The 7,532-nt window shown below is 55.2% G+C and overlaps 1 pseudogene; it reads right to left on the bottom strand.

The window, feature by feature from the left end:
- Window positions 1-6,231: 6,231 nt before the first annotated feature.
- Window positions 6,232-7,532, bottom strand: part of LOC143262840 (large subunit ribosomal RNA) — a 2,994-nt pseudogene continuing 1,693 nt past the window's right edge.

The following is a 7,532-nucleotide window of genomic DNA, read 5'->3' as shown; positions in this document are numbered from 1 at the left end:
GCAGTTTCGTTCTATGTTCGCTTCTTAGTCTTGCTTACGGATCGTGCGAATTTTCGGAACTCCTGAAACAGCTGCTCTGACACCAGGCTGGCTTTGTCGATTGGCCACTGAAATCCTTCTCGAATCGCCGCCTGGCGTAGGTGTTCCCTGTCCTCTACGTAACGCTGACAATCGTAGAGGACGTGGTTTGGAGTTTCCTCCTCCCCACATTCGCACAACTCGTCGTCGACCAGGGCGAACGTCTTGAGCTTCGCACGGAAGTCTCCGTGTCCGCTCAAGAACTGCGCTACATCATGGTCGACTCTGATCCAGCTCGCTGAGAGACGGTCTGATACCTCGCCGAAGTATTGGAAGGTTTCCCTACCCTTCGTCGAGGACGACCATCTCTGCTGCCACATCTCTAAAGTCGCCTCCCTCAGCCTTCTGCGAACTTGGGCTTCGGTGACGACTTCGTCAGCCAATTCGGCCTGACTCACTTGATAGGTTCCATGTTGGAACCCGAGTTTCTTCCTGGCTTTGTACACGCAGCTGAACTCCGCTATCGCCAAGTCCACAGGTATCTCCCCGGCGATCACGGGGATCGCATCAGTGGAGACTGTCCTGTAGGCTTTGACGCAGCCAAGCAGAACATGCCTCTGCGCCCTGGTGAGCACTTTACTCGTCCCAGAGGTAAGGCGGTCTGCCCAGCCCGCGGCAGCATACGTGACGATTGGGACAAACAAGCCGCGGTACAAAGTACGCATCGTCCGATATCCCAATCCCCAGTTCGACTTAGCAATCCTTGCTAGCGCATTAAACGTTCGCAAGGACTTAGCATTCAAATACTCGACATGGGAATGGATACCCAGTCTAGAGTCAAAATGCACGCCAAGGTAACGCACAGAGTCCTTGACGGCAATATTCCGACCTCCTACTTTTATCACAGGTGGCCTCTCTCTGTCGAGAGAGCCTTTTAAGAATACCATCTCGGTCTTGGTCGCAGACAGCGACAATTTCTGCTGGTCGCACCAGCGAGAAATGGTGTCCACAACCAATTGGCCATTGCTTTCTAGACCCTTCCTGCTGTTCGCGAAGATCAAGACAAGAAGGTCGTCTGCATAGGCGATGGGCTCGCAAGCGAGCCCGGCGTTCGATAGGAGCTGTAGAACCTCGTCGAAGACTAAGTTCCAACAGCTCGGACCAAGAATCGATCCCTGTGGGCAGCCCTTAGTGACTTTCTTCCGCACTGCACCGCGATCAGACACCATAGTCACCACGCGGCCGTCGAAGTAGTCGACCACCAATCTAAATAGGTTTTTTGGGCAGCCTCGCTTCCTCAACGCGTTGAGTATGCTTGGCCACCAGACATTATCAAAGGCCGCAGCAATGTCGAAGAGCAGACCCACGACGTACTTTTCCTCTCGACCGGACGCAAGCTCCCTCATCTTTACCACGGCATCAGTCGTGGATCGATGCGGCCTGAATCCGTATTGCCGATCGGAGGCGTAGTCGGGGTGCAAAAACAAACTAGCTAATCGCGTAGCGATTAGCTTCTCCAAGACTTTGCCTACGACCGAAAGCAAGCATATTGGTCTGTAGGACTTTATCTCCGTTTCAGGTTTCTCGGGTCCTTTAAGGATGGTAATGATGGACCCGACTTTCCATTCCACGGGAAAGACTCCGTGTGCCAGGCATCCGTTGTAGAGTCGGAGGAGCTCGCGTGAGATTGTATTACACGAACGTTTTAAAATCTCCGGCTCGATCCGATCTAGGCCTGGACACTTGCCGCTCTTCAGTCGGTTGACCGCCGATCTGAGCTCCGAGAGGGTGAAGGGACTGGCGTCCTCACTCTCCGGCTCGATGGCAGCTTCCCTCCTGACTCGCGCATGATCCGGGGAGTCATTCGCGGGGCTATCGTCCGGAATTAACCCCTCCAGCAGCGCGGAAGCGGTGGAGTCCCAGTCTGTGGTGTAACCCTGGGCAGTGTTACGATTTATATTCGAGATGACCGTGCTGGCTGTCATCTTCTGCCTCGTGATCTTATAAATGAGGCCCCAGGGTTCCTTGTTTCCCTGCTCGGTCACGAATGCACGCCAGCTGTGCGACCGAGCAGCTTTGATGGCGGCTTTGTAGGCCTTTCTCTGTTTAAGATACTCGGTCCTCTTGGCCGCCCTCTGCTCCTCTGAACATGCTGCGTTCTGCGAGGCTCGTCTAAGTTTGTAGACTCGCCTCTTTTGCCTCGTCAGGTCGGCCGTCCACCATGGGACGGATTTTGAATGCCACTGCTTGGTTGGCATCGAGGAGTCGCACGCTTGGACGATCATTCTTTCGATCTCCTGTGCTAGATGTTCGACATCCCCCTTATTGTTCAATGGATCGGGGGATATACTCCTCTTACTTTCCTGCAGCGCCTTGTCGAACTCGGGCCATTTTGCGCTTCGGAGTCGGAACCTTGGTAATAATCCGTTCCAGTTGGTGCTGCTGTTGCTACTAATTTCGGCAGCACCGTCCTCGGCGCAAAAACTCAAAGAAAACTCTATGACTCGGTGGTCGCTGGTCGTCAGGTCCTCGCGGACCTTCCAACCTCGCACCTTGTCGCAAATATCAGGTGTCGATAGTGTGACGTCGATGTATGACTGTCCACTAGGGCTGGAAAACGTCGGAGCGTTTCCAGCCTCGTTCAAGACAACCAAGCCATGGCTCACGATAAACTCTTCGAGTTTACGGCCTCTCACGTCCGTCTCCGCGCTGCCCCACTGGGCTGATTTCGCGTTAACGTCGGCAGAGATAATGACTCGGTTATGCTTAAGTGCGGAAAGAGCTCTCTCCAACCGCGCCAGACCTGATTCAACGTCATCGGAGCATTGAAAGTACTGGCTGATCAGGAAGAAGCTCCCAAACGAACCCGAGATGCTGACACAGGACAAATGCGTGTCGCACAAGTTAGAGACTTTGACCACGGTTAGATCCGGGTTTCTGACCGCTATTGCAGCCATCACCGGTTCGCCTGCCGTGATCAGCCTCGTTCTCAAGCCTAGCCCGGGCACAGTACCCCGCCAGCTATATGGCTCTTGTGCAAGCAACACATCTACCCCTCGCCTATGCATCTCAGTCCGGACTTCGTCGGTCACGTTTCGGGCCCGCTGCATGTTATGCTGCATGACCCGTATGACTCTCGAGCGTCGCCGGTCGTTTGTACTATCCATTCGAGATTCAAATTATTATTCCTGTCTAATGCGAGACATCTCCAAAACCAGCGCTTCCTGATAGGAGGCGCAGGCCGGGTCTCGCGACTTATGGTCGTGTGGCCGCCCTCTGTCTTTGCAGTTGGAACAAACCGGAGGCTTGCTCTTCCTGCTGCAGAGCGCATAGCCGTGCCCTTTTTCGGCACAATGTCCGCAGACATCCTCTTTGAATTTACAGCGCTTCGCGGTGTGCCCGAAGCGCTGGCACTTATAGCAACGGGTGACCTGTATGAAGTCCCGCACACGGCAGGAACTCCACCCAAGGTACACCCGGTCCCCTCTCTGCGCCAGCCGCCGACGAATCTGCGGACTGACGGCCACTACCCAGTTGGCTGTCTCCGGGGTCTTGCCAGCCATGCGACTGACCCGAACACCCGAAGGCACATCCTTCTGGGACGCCTCAGAGAGGTTTTGCCTCCAAAGACTGGAGGCAATTTCCTCCTTGCCCATCCCTTTCGGAATGTCATAAATCAGGACCTCGGGGTCCCGTTTGCTGGGCAAGGAGACGGACAGTCCCGCACTCGCCAGCTTCTTATTGCCTACGAAGGCTTTTAGGTCCTCCTTGCGATCGGTTTCGACGACGATGCCACCGGAGTGGATGCGTCGAACCGATCTGACACGGATCGCCTCCTTCGCAGGTTTTACGATCGACAGAACAGCTCTCTTAGTAGCATCGCTGTTCTGTCCTTTATCCTTTGGCGGGAAGATACGCACCACGTATTGTGTCGGTGGTCTTCTCGCCTCCGGAGTCGCTGACTGGTTGACCTTTGCCACTTGGGCGTAGGTCAACTGCGCGGCATTGGAGACCGTCTTCGGGAGGGATCCCTTGGACGGCCCAGGTCGCGCCGCACTCATTACGGCAGGGCGCGCTTTTAGGTCCGCCCTGACCGCGGCGAGTTGCCCTTCGACGAAGCTGTTTCTTTGAATCAGCTCCTGGACCAACTCGTTGAGTGCTCCGACTTCTGCTAGTATCTTCGACCCGGACTCCTTGTTGACTTTCGACTCGGGTCGAAAGCAAAAGGTCCGTATCTCCGATACTCGCCTGAAGGCTTCGTCTCTCACGAGATCGAGAGGCCGTACCTTGTGCCCGGAAACCGTCCCCTTCGATTTCCTGGCCTGGTTTGCTGCGGCCTTGCCAGTAGGTGCGACTGGCTTGGCACGCTTCGATTTTTTGGTGACGGTTTTCCAACCGCCACCTTCGGGGTCTTCGACACGCACGGGTGCCGGTTGCACCTTCACGAGCGTGTCTTTGACTTGTTCGATTTTTTTGGGTTTCCCCTTCCCAGCCTTGCGGCTGGGGGAGTCCCCCGACTTGGGCGCTGTCCCCACGTTACCGGTGTCCGGCGCGCCTTCTTCCGTGGCCTCAGTTTTCACCGAGACCGCTCGCGTGGGTGTCACGCATCTCTCCAAGGTCACACGAGGATTGGCGATGTTTAACACCTTCCCGGACCTTGTCTTTTTCGCAGACGCAGGAGGGCTAACAGCTGCTGCTGTAGCTTCCGCGTCTGTGGCGACGGCTTCACTCCGAGTAGGAGCTGGACCCGCCGACTTTGATCGTTCAATTTGTGTTTTCGATTTAGATCCCATAATGTGAATCTTTCTTTCATCCGGTACGCTCCCCGGCCACCACCGACCCACACATTTTGGAACCCGCCATCAGGCTGGGTTAGGGCTACGCACCGGACATAGTCTGCTGACTGGGCCGATTACTCAACCCAGCCCGCGTCCTCGCCCGTCAGAACCCACTCGCCGAAGCGTATGGTCGTTCCAAGCCGATTGACTGGACCAGGGCTGCTTTTCTCGTCCAGCCTCCCATCTAGCCGAAGCAGAGGCCAAAGGTACGTGTTGGGGACGTCTCACCCGCAGGAGAGGGCCCCCTCAGATCCCAGGATCCTCTTTTCCGACGACAAGGGTCGCCACGCACGGCAAACACGCGGGAGACAGCAGTCGGAGAGGCTGCCTCTTCCTCTCCACCACACTTCGTTCGGTTCGCTGCGTTTTGAGAACACGAGCTATCCAGCGGTACCTTTTTCGTGGAGGCTCAAGTGTGGCTAGGGCACGTTTGCCCCTTGCGGCCTGGGTTGCCCAGGCGATTGGTTGCATCCCGATTTCTAGATCCAGCGGCATGTTGCTACGTGGCGCGCTCAGACAACGAAAATGCGGCATTCCGGTCAGACCAGAAAAACCGCATAACGTGACGCGGGGGACTGCAGCCACAAGTGACAACAGTCCCCCGGTAGGGAGTAGTACAGCATATTCAATGCTGTACATGAACACGCCACAGCCCGTATGCTTAGTTCAAGGGCCTCGCCATTATGCGAAGTACTACATGTACAACGCACTGGCGGTCTCAAAACACCCTCATCGCCGATGCATCTGATGCATCCGTCAACTCGGCAGCATTCACTCCGTCGGCGTGTTGCTTTGTGGCGTGTTCAGATAACGAAAATGCGGCATTCCAGTCAGACCAGAAAAACCGCATAACGTAACGCGGGGGACTGAAGCCACAAGTGACAACAGTCCCCCGGATGGGAGTAGTACAGCATATTCAATGCTGTACATGAACACACCACAGCCCGTATGCTTAGTTCAAGGGCCTCGCCATTATGCGAAGTACTACATGTACAACGCACTGGCGGTCTCAAGTGCTTTCATCGCCGATGCACCTATCGACTCAGCAGCAACATTCAATCCGACGGCGTGTTGCTTCGTGGCGTGTTCAGACAACGAAAATGCGGCATTCCAGTTAGACCAGAAAAACCGCATAACGTGACGCGGGGGACTGCAGCCACAAGTGACAACAGTCCCCCGCTAAGGAGTAGTACAGCATATTCAATGCTGTACATGAACACGCCACAGCCCGCATGCTTAATCTCGGGCCTCGCCATTATGCGAAGTACTACATGTACGACGCACTGACGGTCTAAAATGCCTTCATCGTCGACGCATCCATCGACTCGGTAGTAGCAACAACCTTCGCGAGGACTAGTTCGGGGGTCGCCTCTCAACCCTGGGTGGCCACAGACCGCCACCGCCAGTAGATAGGGACAGATGGGAATCTCGTTAATCCATTCATGCGCGTCACTAATTAGATGACGAGGCATTTGGCTACCTTAAGAGAGTCATAGTTACTCCCGCCGTTTACCCGCGCTTTTTTGAATTTCTTCACGTTGACATTCAGAGCACTGGGCAGAAATCACATTGCGTCAACACCCGTGGGGGCCATCGCAATGCTTTGTTTTAATTAGACAGTCGGATTCCCCTAGTCCGTGCCAGTTCTGAGCTGAGCGTTGAATGGCGGCCGAAGAGGACGACCGCACCGATGGGAAACGCCACGGAAGCCTCGCAGCAAGGAAGATCCGCGGGAGGCCAAGGCACGGGACCGAGCTCGGATCCCAGCCACGAGAGCCGTTCACCTCGCCCAGGCCCGGCACGTCAGCCAGACCCGCTTCCCGACCAAGCCCGACACGCCCCGCTCCTCAGAGCCAATCCTTATCCCGAAGTTACGGATCCAATTTGCCGACTTCCCTTACCTACATTAATCTATCGACTAGAGGCTCTTTACCTTGGAGACCTGCTGCGGATATGGGTACGAACCGGCGCGACACCTCCACGTGGCCCTCTCCTGGATTTTCAAGGTCCGAGGGGATGATCCGGACACCGCCGCAACTGCGGTGCTCTTCGCGTTCCAAACCCTATCTCCCTGCTAGAGGTTTCCAGGGAACTCGAACGCTTATACAGAAAAGAAAACTCTCCCCGGATCTCCCGACGGCGTCTCCAGGTCATTTTGGGTTACCCCGACGAACACTCTTACGAGGGCCCGAATGGTATGCGGTTCCGCTGCCGGGTTCCGGAATAGAAACCGGATTCCCTTTCGCCCAATGGGTGTTTTTTGTGCATGTATATAATAACAAAATATGCTGCGATTTATATAATAATAAAAAAAATAATAAAATAGCTGCGTTTTTTTTACAAGTGTTTAACGTCTTAGGACACCTCATCTACATAGGATTTCTCTTAGGGCTTAGGATCGACTGACTCGTGTGCAACGGCTGTTCACACGAAACCCTTCTCCACGTCAGTCCTCCAGGGCCTCGCTGGAGTATTTGCTACTACCACCAAGATCTGCGCCGACGGCGGCTCCAGGCAGGCTCACGCCCAGACCCTTCTGCGCACACCGTCGCGACCCTCCTACTCGTCAGAGCTTCATAGAGGACAATAAATTGCCCCGCTTCACACATACCACTGACGGTGGAGTATAGGCGCGACGCTTCAGCGCCATCCATTTTCAGGGCTAGTTGCTTCGGC

This window comes from Megalopta genalis, unplaced genomic scaffold, assembly GCF_051020955.1.
Source record: "Megalopta genalis isolate 19385.01 unplaced genomic scaffold, iyMegGena1_principal scaffold0223, whole genome shotgun sequence".
Classification (NCBI taxonomy): domain Eukaryota; kingdom Metazoa; phylum Arthropoda; class Insecta; order Hymenoptera; family Halictidae; genus Megalopta; species Megalopta genalis.
Note: the sequence above shows the minus strand (reverse complement) of the source record. Positions and strands in the feature narration are given on the sequence as shown.